This window comes from Urocitellus parryii, unplaced genomic scaffold (assembly GCF_045843805.1).
Source record: "Urocitellus parryii isolate mUroPar1 unplaced genomic scaffold, mUroPar1.hap1 Scaffold_59, whole genome shotgun sequence".
In the NCBI taxonomy this organism is placed as follows: Eukaryota; Metazoa; Chordata; class Mammalia; order Rodentia; family Sciuridae; genus Urocitellus; species Urocitellus parryii.
This window is the reverse complement of record NW_027554094.1, coordinates 2,346,468-2,361,996: the sequence shown is the minus strand read 5'-3', so window position 1 is coordinate 2,361,996 and position 15,529 is coordinate 2,346,468.

Below are 15,529 nucleotides of genomic sequence, written 5' to 3'. Positions count from 1 at the left end.
AGATGCGAAAGCTAGAGAGAGGGAGGTGAGAAGTAACAGAAGCTGTGCTGCTCGATCACGCATCAACACTGGTCCCTGCCCTGCCTGCCACACTCATCTGAGCACCACCCACCTGACTCTGCAGGGAGTGGGCAGAGGAGGGCTTTGGGGTTAACTGGAGTGCCTAGGGATCATCTAGTGGCAGGTGAAGGTTGTGAATGCAAGTCTTCCGACCCTATAGACCGCGTTCTTTTCTACTGAGATATGCTGATGCAGCTCCCTAAGCCTGGTCCTAGAATGAGTTGTTAAAGAAGGGAGTTTACATGGTCTGTGTTCCCTGGGCACTTACAATTGACCACAACATGAAACCAAGTCACTGAACATCTGGCACACAGTGTGATCTATATTTACACACCCCCTTCTCCTTCTCCTGTGGTTCATTTAATATATTTCAGGGCAGAAATATCCCCAATTTATGACAAAGAAACTGGGATCAGAGAGGCATGGCAGACTGCCCAAGGTCACACAGCTAACGAATGGTGGTTGGGCTAGGGTCCATCTGAGTTCTGAGCCCTCAATTTTCCTCTACCCGCTACCCTGCAGATATAAATGACCAAGAGGAACCGAAGCCGGTGCAGCCTCTCCTCTCCCACCTGGCACCACAGGGGTCTTGGACACTAGCTGCTGCTCTTGGAAGGGCCTAGCCCCAGGCCCAGACCACACATAGGGCTCAGCTCTCAGCAGCAGGTGGCCTCAGGGAGGCTGGTGGTGGCAGCAGAGGGTGTGGTGGAGGCCCCTGCCCCACAGCAGAGGTGCAGCTCCACACCAGAGAGCGTGCGGCAGGCAGGCAGGCAGGTAGTGGGGTTCACAGCCTGATGAGATCCTGGCACGGCTCTGAGGAGTCTCATTAAAAATCAAATTGGTCTTGAATTGTGGGAGTAACACTTCTTATTCTGATTTGAGCTTTACAAATTAGATTTCATAGGACATTTTAATCAGTTGTGTGGTGGATTTCTCTCTCTGTCTCTTCAAGTTTTCTGTTGTAATTAGACTGTTTTTGGCACCAAACAGAAAAGGAGGGAAGAGATGAGAGAGGAGAAAGGGGAAGAGGAGGGGGAGTTTGGAGAAGGAGCTGAGGAGGGGAGTGAGGGGCAGGAGGGGAGTAAGGGGCAGGAGAGGGAGGAGGGAAGGAAGATGGAGGAGGAGGGAGGGGAAGAGGGGGGAGAGGAGGAGCAGGAGGGAGGGGAGGAGGGGGAGGAGGAGGGAGGGGGGAGAAGGAGGGGAGGAGGGCGGGGGAGAACGCCTTCCCCCAGGCCCTTTTTTCCCTGCTGTATTGGTGATTTCACAGCTCATTCTTTTATCTCAAAATCTTTCCTGGAAGAAGGACAATGTCAAGGCAGCCATGGTAGCCGCCAAATATTGTGCTATCAGAGAGAATTATCAGGTTGTCAGCCTAGAGCTGAAGGGGCTGTAATGAGAAGTCCCTAAATAAAGTGGTGCCTGAGTCCTCCCAAATGTCCCTTATTAGATACAGATAATTGTCCCATTCGCCCTCCGCCCCTCCAGCCTGCTTCTGTTTGGAGGGAGCAGGAGGGGTTGGGTGAGGACATCTGGGGAGTTAGGGGTGCAGGAGGGATCCCCAGAGCAAGGGTGAGTCCTGGACTGTCACCATGGAGACCGGGCTCTGGAGCTCAGCACAGGGCTGTCTTCAATGCCTTCTAGCTCAATGGATGCGGTGGGGGTGGGGGCAGGTGGTGGACTCTGCATGGTCAAAGTCCCCTGGATGGTGTCTCAGGACCAGGATTTGGGGGCAGGCACAAGATGCTTCTGAAGAACTGCCCAGGGTTGCGCAGAGTAGAGAGGGTCCTGAGTGGCTCACCAGAGGGTCTGAGAGGGCTCTAGGGCATGGAGCCCCAAAGTCCCCTGAAGGCTGCAGTGCTCACACTCTGTCTCTTTGGACCTGTTGGAATTTTCTATGGAAAGAATGTTCCTGGGGGAGATGGAGACACAGGATCATCTCAGAAAACACCAAGGGGACATGCAAAGTTATTTATTATCTTAGGGGGGTTAGTGATGAGTACTCTAATTGACAGTCTTCCTTTCCAGTCCAATTTTAATTTTTGTGCAGTATGTTAAGCCACTAAAAATACCTTTGTTTTCTCTGAAACCTGAGATGCTTTTTCAGATTTTGGGGGTTGTTTTTACAGTATTGCGACCAAACCCAGGGCTGTGCCCAGGCTAGGCAAGCACCCTGCCATGAGCCACACCCCCAGCCCCTCATGGATCTTATATTGCTATTGATTATGTGGAGTAGATGAGAGATGGGGTGCTGTGGAGGAGAGGAGTGGAGGGACGGGCCCACTCTCCTCACCTGTGCGACAGATCTTGAGGTCTTCCTTGCCGAGGGCTCCTGGGAGCACAGTCTCAAGCCATGGATGGGTGTCATTGCCCAAAGAATGCTCTTTCCCGGTCCCTTGCTCCCTGCTTTCTTTTCCCCATAGGATCTTCTACTCCAATGCAGTGAAATGTGATGGGCCTGGAATCATTTTCTCTAACCTCCTGGAGATGATCTTGAGTGGACGGCCACTCCTCCAGCACATGCGTATTCTGCGCACCTTGACTGACACCCGCTGTGAGGCAGGAGCCCTGTCCTCTCGTGGGAAATAGGTGATGGGCCTGGAGCCTCGTCATGGGACCTGGGCCATTGGAGTGAGTGAGCGCGGAGCAGGCGCTGAGCCACGGAGCTCCTGCCCTCAGTGTAGCCTCAACACGCCCAGCACCTGCACCCCAGGTTGCCACCTCAGGGTCCCATTCTGCCCGATGACAATGAGGAGAAGCCTGGCAGTCAGTGCCACCTCCGTTGTCCTGCCTCTCTCTTTTTAATTCCGTGATCTGGGGAAGGGACCAGGGCCTTGCGTGCTAGTCAGTTCTCCGCCCCTGAGCTGCATTGCCAGCCTTCCGGCACCATTTTCCATCTGTCACCATTTCAGAGTCTGGCCCAGATGTCCTCCGCAGCTCTCTCGGGCTCATCCTTTTGTCTCCATTTCCTCTGCTACAACCCAAGGCCCGTGCCCTCATTGCCACCCCCTGGATTCTTTCGACACACCCCGAGGCTTCCTCACCCCCACCCCCTATTGCACGTGTCACCCTGGATCTTCCTTCTTAAGTCAGCTCTCTCTGCCACCTCTCATGGCTGTGCACTGTCTGCGGAACAACATGTCACCTTCTGTCCTGGGTCACATGCTTCTCCACAGACTGACTCCCCTTCCCTCTGTGTGGTCCACAGCACCCTATGCGGTTGCTCACTTATGCGACCTGCTCATGTCCTTTCTGTTCCATCATCCTGGGATGTACCTCCTCCTCACCTGACCCTTCCTAAGCAGCCCTGCCCATCATCCAAGACCCTGTTCTGTTCCCAGGAAACTGGGCTGTTACCCAGAGGGATCGCTGTCTCTTTTCTCCCTTCCTTCCCACTTCCCCCTTTCCCCTCCCCTTCATCTCCTTGAATTTCTCCATACGTTTGTTGAGCACCTACTATATCTGATGCTGAAGAAACAAAATGAAGGAACAGTGTTTTTCACTTGAGGTCAGAGGTCACAGCTATCTTTCCACCTCTGTCCCCAGAGCCTGGCTCTGAGTGAGAACATGGCATGCCTATCTGTTGAACATGCCTGTGTGCTTGTGGCTTACCGATCCTAGTTTGTAGCTGAGATCAGTCATCACTGTGGGAAAATTGGTTTTGCATTATCAACTACTGACCAAGCAGTTACTGTGCTGAGCACACCACACAGAATGAGAAAAGTGAAAGATAAAGGGGAAGGGCCAGAGTCTCAAGGAGTCAGGCTTTACAGCAAAAACAAAAACAAAAATAAAAAACCACTGAGTTATTTATGTGTGACCCACTGGTGGCCAGGTCCAGGGTTTGCATGCACAGACTGCACCTGCAAAGTGTGATGGCCATTGTCACCCACATTTTACAGATGAACTGAGCTCTGGAGTTTGGACCTTAAGTGTTTCCCAAAAGCCTAGGTGTTAAAGGCCCAGGTGTTGGGTGGTAGTGGGAATTTTAAGAGGTAGGACTGGGAGAAGGTTTTTAGGTCATTGACGGTGCATCCTTGAAAGGAATTGTGGGACCCTGATCCCTTCCTATGTCTTGGTTTCACAGCTAGTGGGTGAGCGGCTTTGCTCTGCCATATGTGCTCTGCCATTGCCTTCCAGTGCCCCTCCAGCAGCCTAAAAGTACTGGATCTGCTGGATCATGCCCTGGAACCTCCCCAAATTGTGTGCCAAAATAAATTAAATAATATGAATTTGTGTGCCAAAATATCTTCTTTTTATAAAACTTTTCTTTTTGTAAATTGATCATCTCAGCTAGTTGTCATAGTGATGAAAAACTGATTGACACATGAGGCTCATGGAAATGAAGGACCTGCCCAAGGTCACATGAGTAACCTGGGTGTAACTCAAACCCAAGAGTCCATATCCACTATCCCAAACTATCCACTATCCCATATCCATACCCACTGGATATTGAATTAATGACCCAAAACCTGGATTTTGATTCTCAAGCTAGTATTCACCCCACCAACCAGGCAGCCTCCCAGACCATCTAAGGGAGGTGGAGGATCTCTGGAGTGAAGACGTTTTCCTGGTTCTTATGTGGTCTGCCTCCCAGCTGGGGGTCAATAAGACCGAGCTGGGGTTGAGGGTGAATTATAGAACTGGTCACCACCAGGAAGTATAAAAGAAAGGATGTGTAATGGGTGTTACTTATTATTGTACAAATAACTACTACTTATATAATGATCATAAAACATAATTCTATAAATAATATACATATTCTATAATTATATACAGACAGTTCACAAGTTATAACTTCATGAGGGTGTGGAAGTGAAAGTACACAGCAAATTTTGGATTTGATCTTTTCCTAGGCGAGCAATACAGGGCACTGCTATCTCTTGCGATGGTAGGCAGAGCAGCCAGCAACAGCCTCCTGTCACTCACCCGAGTGTGAGTTGAGGGAGGGACCACTCTCTGCAGCCTTCCTCGATGCAGGATATGATTGTTGTTGTGTTAGGTCTATTACGTGCATTTTCAACTTGTGATATTTTTAACTTATGAAGGGTTTATTGAGACACAATCCCCTCATAAGTCAGGAAATATTATAAGTCATATTTCCATTGTTATAAAATTTATAATAGCTAACTTTTATTGAAGGTCAAGCACATAATAAGAGCTTTTCATGATTATTTTATTGAATTCTCTCGAGTCCTCTGATGTGGGTACTGAATTAGACTCATGTGAAGATGAGGTTGTCTGGGGCCCACGTTCTGGCAGAATGGCAAATTCACACAATTTGTTCTTAGAAAGGACATCGGCCCCAGAAGTCTTGTTTCAGAGCCGTGTCCTAAGGTCCTTATTTGGATCTTATACACTTTACTATGCAGTCCCAGACTCCAGGAACTCACAGAACCGCCTTAAGCCCTAGGCCAGTGCTAGAGGAGGATGTGGACTGACTTCCCTGGGCATAATGTCCTATGGGCATGATTCTCTGGGTGGGTGAGAGCTGACCGCCTAGCCAGGGAAGCTTCACATGAGAGTGTGAATGTGGGCCTCTGGGTGCTCTGATCACCCCGTCCCTCACAACCACATCAGCCCAAAGAATCCTTCTCTCCCTTCACCCTGTGGACTGGGCAGCCTTTTGGGATGGACGAGGAGTGTTATGGTAATGAGTGGGGCCAGGGATTCCAGAATGATCTGGGGTTGAAACCTGGAATGTCCACTGATTTGATAAGCCTCAGTTTTCCTATCCATAATGGGGACAATACCACCCGCCATCAGAAAGTCACTCTGGAGATTAAGAAAGAGTACACATCTGGGCCATTGGGCTCAGGGCCTGGCTCACAATAGTGCTCAGTGGAAATGGCCCTTTTTCATCAGGAATGTTCTTCTTCTTCTCAGAAAGCTGACCTCTGTCTTGAACATCAGGCCAGGGCTGCTGACTTCCATGGGAGAGTGGGTGTGGGTGGGAGGCGTGACCCAGGACAATAGATGAATCCCTTTTGACACTAGAGGGGAGGGCGAGGTGGACTTTCAATTAGTGTCAATGGCTCTTTGAGGAGCTGATGTTTCACTCAGGCAAACAGCTGCTCCTGTTTGCAGGCAGACCACGGTTTGGTTCTCAGGTGTTTTCAGGTGGCTCTCAAGGCTGGCATTTGGGGTGGACAAGCACAAATGTTGAGGCATGAGGGCAGCTGTGAGCCAAGCTTTGTTGGTGGGAGGGGAGGGGTGGGCAACAGGCCCACGTAGCTGCTAGAGGGCTGCTAGCCTTGGCAGAGTTGGGGGTATCCCCTGGGCCATGGAGGGCCAGCTTGGTTCCTGGTCTGGCCAGTGTTGCGTTGGCTTCCATTTGTCGAGAGAGGCTGTGTGAGTGTGTCCTGTGCAGGGTGGTGGAGGGGCCTGGATGGGAACGCTCTTGAACTCTTCCACATTTGGTGGGTTCAGTCTCTGCAGAAAAATGTTCTGCTCACTGCAAGGAGGGGTCCTGTTCCTGCAAGGGAGTGGTCCTGCCAAACAGGGGACCCAGGGACTCTGAGATGAAGCCATGTCAGAACCCCGAGGTGACTGCCTCACCCTGTGTGCATCCCCTGCATGCTCAGGCTGCTGTGGCCTGGGCAGGCCGAGGGAGCCCTTTACCAAGGAGCCCCCTGGACTTTTCTATTTTCTTTTTTTAAATATTTATTCTTTAAGTTTTAGATGGACACAATATCTTTATTTTACATTTATGTGGCGCTGAGGATCGAACCCAGTGCCTCGTGCATGCTAGGCGAGCACTCTACCACTGAGCCACAACCCTAGGCCTCCCCCCTGGACTTTTCTAACACCATGGTAAGGAGGTGAGGGCTGCTGGGCTTGAGAGGAGAGGTGGAGGGGTGGAGAGTTTGGAATCTAAGTCTGAGGGGCCCTCCTGTGCAGTTCTTTCTAACCCAGGTTGGCAGGAACCAGGAGCAGGAGGAGGTGGCCGGGCTAACAGGCGTGACTAAGAAGGCTTAAAAGGAGGGTGCGCTCAATCGGGAGCATCTTATGGGGCCACATGTGCACCCATGCAGAGGTGCTGAGTTGGTGGGTGCTAGTGGCAGTGGGTGCTAGTGAGTAGCCAGTGGGAGGAAGTGGGGCAGCAGTGGCGACAGGTGGTGTTGGAAGAGACAGGTGCAGACTGGCCCAGGGAGAGGGACAGGGAGCTGGGCATCAGGTGGTCCTCAGGGGGCTCTGGTCTTGGGGCGGGGTTGGGGGCAGGCTGTCGGTGTCCTTGCTGCCTCTCTCTCAGCTCAGCTTGTTGCCTGCCTCCCTCACCCCCGTCCCCCTCGTCCTGCAGATGTTCCCCAGCCCTCTGTCCTCTGCTCAGGGCAGAGCAGAAGCAGGACATCACAGCTTCTCCCTCCTCAGGACTCCTCCAGATGCTTTTCTCCATGTCCCCGTAGATCTCCCTCCTCACTGCCTCCTTCATCTCCATCAGCCCCCAAGCTTCTGGCCTAGACTGCACCCCCTCCCTGGCCTCTTTGGGGGACTGACAGCTCAAGACAGCATGGAAAAACCACCACTCTGGGTCCGGCGGTCTCCGATGTCTTGCAGCAGAACACTTAAAAAGCTGAAGACTTCATGAAGAGCTCACATACCTCTTCCCCCAGCCCCTGAGATCCCCAATTATTTCCTGGGGAGGGAGGAGCTGTGTGGACATGGGAGGCTGAGGTTACGAAGGCCGGCTCATGCAGAGTGACGGATTCCTAGCCCACACTGGGGCCCGGCTGCCGTGGTGCCTGCGCACCCAGGTGTGTTTGAGAGACTGATGGAACGGGCTTCTGGGCTCCACCCCTTTCCCAGCCAGACTTTTTCTTATAGAATGTAGGAAAGCCTCTGGTTTAGAATTTCTGGGAGAATTTTTTTTTTCTGGAGCAGAAATGCTAGCTGAGGAAGCAAGGTGACTGTGCCCAAGCCTTTGTGGATCTTGGCCCTTCCCTCCCCACTTCCTCTTCTTCTCCTGGCCTCACTCCCAGCTCTATTGAACCTTTCTACCTCCCTGAAACCCTCTCTCTCTGCACAGGCTAGGCCTCACTGTGCCATGAGGGCCATCTGGGAGCTCTGAGGGGACAGTGGTCTGCGTGGTCTTTAAGACCCTGGAGTTCATGGTGCTATGGTCTCTGTGTCTGCAGAGCATGTAGGAAAACAGCCAGCATCACTAAGTCCGTGGTGATTGGGGTCTTCTCGATCTGGACTCCTAGAGCCCTGGTACTCACTCATCCCTGCCACCCACAACTGTCAGTCCCCAGGCTTCTGAGGGTGTGTTCTGGTCCTCCAGTGTTCCAAGTCTGTTGTCACTCCATAGGCAAACGTCTTTGTATTATGGCTGCACAGTGGTAGGGCAAGCTCAGCACAGATGAATGTAAAAACATGGGGTGGTTTGTGTGACAGAGGAGCTAGAGCCTTGGAACATGCTCTGCACTGAGTCTTATGGGGGAGGAGGGGTGCTGCATGCCCCTCTGTTTCATTACAATCTCCCTCTTTTGATCCATGCTTGGAGGTCAGCTGGGAGGCCGTGGGGGCTGGTGCAAGGGTGTATCCACTCTACCCCTTCTCAGACTAGCCACTTAGGCCTGGACTTTATCTCAGAAGCAGGTTGAGGGGAGATGAACGATGTCCTTAGTTAGACGTGGACAGAATGTCTGAGTCACAGGATGTGTGCCTTTGCTTCTAAGGAGCCTGTCTTTTGCAAACACATGTGCATGCCCACCCTCCTGGCTGTGAGCTGGGGCAGCCCAGCTGAAATCCTGCTACTCTGGTCTCAACTCTCAGGACATCCAGTGAAACTTAGAGTCTTTGGATGGTCACACTTGATCCCAGGTCACTGGACTAAAAGGGATCAAATGATCAGTTTGATGAAGATATCATATCAAGATATTTTGGTGTTTAAGAGGGGCTTACTTCAAGTGTGGAAATTTGGGAAGGGGGTGGCAGAGAAGCTCTGAGGAGGAGGAATTATGATATGGGGAAGGGGATGGAGGAGTAATGTCACTGTGGTGCAGGTAGAAGTATGAGTGATGAATACCCACCCTTAGCTGCCCACTTGGAGTACCTGACCAATGGGTCACCTGCCAGGGTCTGAGTCCTGGAGAGTAGGAAAAAACACAGGGTCAGTCTTGCCTGGGAAGAAACTCTGACCCTGTCACTATCAGTGTGAACTGGGGAAAGCTCTTCACCCTCTCTAAGCCTTAAGTTTCCTCATCTGCAAAATAAGGATGGCACACCTACTTGGCAAATCTGCTGTGAGGTTGATAGGCTTTGTGTGTAAATGATCCTGGCAGGTGGAATGAGCCTAGTGAAGGGTTGTTCTTGCATAATAATCCATGAGTTTCTTCTGAGCCTGGGAATGTTAAAACTGGGACTAGAGCAGCACCTGTCATGAGGGGTCCTGGATCCAGCTGAGAATGGAGTCTTTGCAAATCAGAAATAGGACCAATCAGACATCTACTTCTTCCTATCCAGTGGTGCAGGTGAGAGATCTGAGTGTGGGGGCCTCTGTGGCTCCACCGTAGCCTGTCCCAGCTGGCCTCTGTCTCCTGCAGAGGCAGATCAGCCATGCAGAAAGGGCTAAGATATCACTGTCTGCTCTCTTATTAGTGACCAATTGGGGAAGGCTTACGAGTACTCGTACTGGGGATATTTATCACCAGCTTTCTCCCAGCCTGAGCATGAAGCAAATTGCCTCTTATGAGCTTAAAGAAAACCATCCTTGTCCAGAGGAGCAAGCAAATGGAAGGAAGGGTAAAAGAAAGAGCCAGCTCAGCAGCCCTGAGGATATCAGAATGCTGCTAGGTGGGGCAGGGAGGGACACGGCAGGATGGCTCAGATCCTTCCTGTTAGCCCAAGTCTTGACTTCTGCTTTTTTCTGCTGCTCAGCACTGGGCCAGCTCTTGATGTAGGGAAGTGAGCTTTAGATTTCCAGAATGCCCTGTTGTAACACAGGGGCACAGGATTGGTAGTGATGGGAATGCACTAGCCCACTGATTGACATATAATTAATAAATCTGATTTTTATGGATGGTCTAAGGGATGCCAGGGATTGTGCCAACCCTAGGCATGCTCTAGTGGCCTCAGGCAGGAGTGGGGGCCAACTCTGAGACCCTGGCCTGGGTACAGGGTGCAGAAGAGAGATAGCTATGCTTTCTGCTGATCAGGGCTTAGAACCTGGAAAAAGCAGATATAAGCACAACGAGCTGGGATCAAAGGCAAAAGCAAGGTAAACACAGTCCCCAGGGAGGAGTCACAGTGGGCTAGCTTCTTAAGTGGGCTGCAGGGTAAGCAGGATGGAGGAGGCAAGGAATGTTCGCCAGAATGGAAAGCAACTTAAGCAAAGTGTGGGGGTCGGAGTTGACCTCTGGTACTGTCATTATAGCTGTGCACCCCTGGAAAAGCTGCTTAGTCCCTCTAAGCTTCAATTTCCCCACTGGGGTGGCAGACACTATTTGTTGGGTTGTTTGTTAAAATGGAATAGGACATTTGTTGTAAAGAGCACAAAGCCCTTCCTGCCTTCCATGCAACTGTCACTATTATTACAAACGTGGTGTGACTGGTGCATGGGCTGTGTGTGGGGATGTATTTAAAAGGGTGTAATCTAGGTGGGCATGGGGGATTTGACTGCATGGTCCCTCACGTGCATGCTAAGAAGCTTGAATTTAATGAGAAGTCATCAAAGGTTTTGGACCAACATGCTCAGACCTGAGTTTTCAGAAGATCAGAATAGTGACAGTGAGGAGGATGGGCGGCGGGTAGGTCTGAAGACAGGAAGACTGATGAGCAGCTTTAGCCTGTCATAAGGGCACATCAGTGGAAAGAAGAAAATGGGCTTAGGACCATTTGGAGCCATTTGGAGACAGAATTGATAATACTCTATAGGGGATGAGGGAGACAGACACTTATGGGTTTCTAGGTCCTGGCTTTCAGTGTGGGATGATGGGGGAGCCATGTGCTCTTAGAAGGAAAGTTGTCTTCACTCAGGCACGGTGGCACACACCTGTAATCCCAGCAACTCGGGAGGCTGAGGCAGGAGGATTGGAATTATAAGATTAAGTGAGACCCTGTCTCAAAATAAAATTATAAAAAGGGCTGGAGATGTAGAGCACCCCCGGATTCAACCCCTGCTTACCCCCTGCCTTGCCCATCACACAGAAAAGGAAAGCTGGTTTCAGGTGAGACAGTGAGCTCAGTTCTTGGTGTGTCATTGGAGGGGAGCTTGGAGTCACTTAAGTGACTGGTTGTAGCTGGGGACACCCTGGATGTAGCTGGGGCTCTGGGTCTGCAGCTGGGAGAAGGTGTGAATACCTCACACTTACTGAGTACTCACCCAGGACCAGGCATAGGAGAAGTGTTTCTACGGCTTCTCATCTGGTATTTATCTGAAACTTCATTTCCAAACACCAAAGTTATAGACATTTATGTGACTACCTAAGAGGGTCACATTTATTACATTAGGCTTGGGTTGTTAGAACCAGCTGCCTGTGGTGGAACATCTAACTCTTGTCAAAATTTGCACAGGGTTTGAACTCTGTTGGGATGTTAGGAGGTCATCTAGCTTAATCCTTAGGTCTGGGATGGGAATTATAAATAGAAAAGCCAGAAGAACCAAGCAAGAGTAGAAAATGGAACCTTCTCACCATAGTCTCTCTTAGCCCTTTGTTGACTTGGGAATACCTTCAACCCTACTGGTGACTTGATTGATGCCCAAGTGAGGAGAAGCTTGCCAATATCACAAATGTTCCAAAAATGACTAAAATTTTGTTTGGGCTTATATAGGAGAGTTGGACCCCTCTTCCCAGGTCTGGACGAGGGGCAGAATGTGCAAGGGGCCCATTCTTTCACCCTTCTTCCTTGCCTGAGCTGGGACAGCCCAGGTAGCTTGTGATTCTTCCAGTCTCACTTTTCTCTTAGCGTATACAATCCACCAAGGTCGTCCTGGACAGCCTGGGTCTTTAATGAAGAGCAATCGGGCTGGCTAAGGCAGGGTGAGTCCAAAGTCACTATAAATCCTTTGCCTACTGATTATCAGCCTTGCAGCCCCGGCCAGTGCCTGCCCTGTGCTCATTAGTGGCATGGAGAGGGGCTCCTCTATCGATCTAGCCAAGGTCTGGATGCCAAGAAGACACTGATAAGTGCTGCTGGAAATACCGACTCTTTGGTGCTTGTAAGGGAGCCCATCCATCCATCCTTGCTTGAGGTCACCCAGCGGTGGACGGGGGACAGGTAGAGCAGTAAGTGTACACGGTGGGGGCAGGAGGGTGCAGAAGGGAGACACTCTGCAGCCCATGAAGCGGGGGCCCTGGTTGTATCTCAGGCCTGTTGCTGCGTGGTCAAGGGACTCAGGCCATGTTCCTGTATTTGCATCTCAGGTCCTTGTGATTTCTGGTTTGGAATATGCACTTATGGGAACCATCCCCAGAGGAAGGCTAGGGAGAAGCAGGGGAGGAAGTGGGACTAAGGAGCAGTGATAGAACTGTGTGTCATTAGTCCCAGAGGGCAGTGAAGGCTTGACGGTGTGCAGAAAGCACGCCCACAGTAGCCTCTTAGAGGACATAAGCTTGGGCACCACTGAGACAGGCTGGAGACTGGGCTGTGGATTGGCTGATCCCATGATGCCTCTCTTGCTTCCTTTTCTAAAGGCTACAGTACAGATATGCAAAAACGGGTCCTTGCCATGAGTACCCAGACCCAGAAGGCACCAGTGTGATGCAGCCTCTGCTGTCACTTAGTTGTGTGTCCTTGGGCCTGATTCTACCCCTCCCTGAGGCACAGATTCCATTTTCATAAAATTTAGGGTCTAGACTATTAGTTAATCTGTCAGACCCCTTCCTCCCAACCTGAGTGCTTTGCATTCTAACTTATCCAAAGTCTTATTGGAGGGAAAAATAATAAAAGCAAAATAAATAAATAAATAAATAAAAAGTCTCAAGGACTCTTGGCTTTTTAGGGGAAAATTCATTTCCTAAATATTATTTTTTTAAAAGCAAATATTTTAAAATAATCCATTTGTGCTGTTGTCAGTCAGAGTGGTTCTAAAACTTCCCCATATGTAAGAATCACTGATAGAAATGGCTAAAAATACACCTTCCTGGACTCCAGCTCAGAGGTTCTAAGATAGTGGGTCTGTGCTGGGGTGAGGAATCTATTTAACAGCTTCCTTCTGAAATCACACTGCAGATGGTTTCTGAATCATATCTGAGAAGCATCCTTGTATGCAAACAGCATGGGACTCAGGAGCTGGGTTCTTTCTTGCTTTGGTTCTTGACCTTGAGAACCTTGTGGCCTTGATCAAGCTGCTCTCTCTTCCTGAGTGTGCTTGGTTTTTCTATCTGCTCAGTGAAGGCTCTGGACCACAGTTAGCAGTTTTCACCTTCTTTTAAGTTTATGCAACTCTTTTGTCATGGAAATCCCACGTGGAACCCCAATGTATAAAATGGGTAGAGGCAGAGCTGAGGTAGACCCCAGGGACTGATCCTGCCCCTGGCTCCCTACAGTGTATACCAAGGTCTCTCTATGCAGTGCTCAGAGGTTCAGAAGGTGCAGTGTGATTTTGAGGGTCTGCAGGTGCTCCATGAAGGGCAAGATGGTTATGTCTTATCGACATGAATGAATGTAAGCCCAGCACCCTGTGACACTGTGTGGCTGAGGCAGGCTGGACTTAAGAACAAGGTATTTTGGTCCCCCTCACTAAGCCTAAATTGAGAATCACAGCATAAATCTGGTGCTCAGAGAGGAGTCTTCTTGTGGCTGTAGGAATTATTCCCAATTGGAAGTAAATAATCTCTGTGCAATGTCCTGAATCTCTCCCCTCTTGGAGACTAAATACAATCAACTCTTAATTATCTTTGCTAATGGAGAGGAGCAAGGGTGTGAATAATCCAAATGATGGACAATCCCAAATAATGAATAATCCTAAGTAACATTTATTTTTCACTTTAAAATGCATTTTGCTATTCATGTTTGAATATGGATGTGTTTGATGTTCTGGGAAATTTTAATACTTAAAGCACACACACACACACACACACACACACACACACACACACACCCCAATGATGGAGCTCCCTCCCTGTGTCCTACTCAGCTGGTGAAGAACATCACCTTTGATACTGGTCCAGAGCTCATGCAGGCTTATGCCTTTCTGGCTCACACCTTTCCTAGGAAGGGATGGGGATCTTAACTGATTTTTGCCTTTAAAGGACTTTCATTCCCTTTGGGCCTCATGCAAATAAGAGCAAAATAAGAAGCTGTGAAATGTTAACAGAGGACTTCATTAAGCAATCTTGGTGATAGCATTTGCCAGGAATGGGGACAATTTGCCAACAGATAATTGAGAGCTGACTATATATGTGTCCTAATTAAAAAAGTGATTCTTCTTCTCGTTGCCCTGGGATCCTGGGCCCAGTCTTCTGGTTGGTTTGGGATATTAACCACAACTAACTCTTGTATACACTTTATACCTCACAAAGCACTTCACATACATTCTTTTACTTAATCCACCCTCACAGCACCCTGTGGAGAGTTTCCATCATCAACCCGATGTGGAGTCTTGAAGAGCTTAGGCTCAAAGCCTAATGTCCCACCATAAGTCTACCCTCCTGATTCAGCCCTCTTCCATCTCCCTCTGCCTCTTTTATCACTACCTAGTAGGGGCCCTGGAAAAGGCTCAGTTATTTGTAGCAACCTGAAAATGCAGCAGCAAAGAGAACAAAGCTCACTTGCAATGACCGTCCACTCTTCCTGAGCGTTTGAAGTGGAAATGTTGATGAAGGAGAGATTTTGGGCTGGAAGCAGTTGAGAAAAGGGAGAGGAGGTATGCAGTCTCCAGGGGAATGCCTAGGAGGTGAGGTTTTCTTCCTTTCTAGGAGGCTCAGCTTGGGTCTCTGAGCCCAGGCATCTCAGAAGATAAATTGGCCATAGGAAGGATGAAATTGGCAGGGATAGAGCTTTTTGGAGGGAGGGGTAGCCCCAACTTCAGCTAGCCATTTTTAGCACAATCCTTTAAAACAGGACCATTCCTATTTAATGTATAAGAAAATGGAAGCTCAAAGATATTAAGTAACCTAATCAAGGTCATAGTGTGTACTGGATCTAGGATTTCAACCACTGGATTCCAGTTCTGGCCTTTATTTATACAAGAGTATTCAGCAGAGGGTGTTTGATCAGTGTGCTTCCTCTTTAGAAAGCAGAAGACTGACTTCTGTGCCCCTAACAGAAGTTATAGGAAGTTGCCCAAGGCTACCCCACTGTGCTCCAGAAACAGATATGAAGCTGATGGGACATCTGTTTCATGACCTCCATGTACGGCCCCTGCCCTACCTGTAGACCATAGAAATCTTCAATACTCCTGAGGTGCGCTTTGGGGCTGAGAACAGCTCTGTGAATAATAATTTAGGGCAAAAATCATCTGCACTCAGGCTGATGGATTACCATTTTTAACCCTACCCTGTGCAACCTGAAAGAATTCCCCATGCAA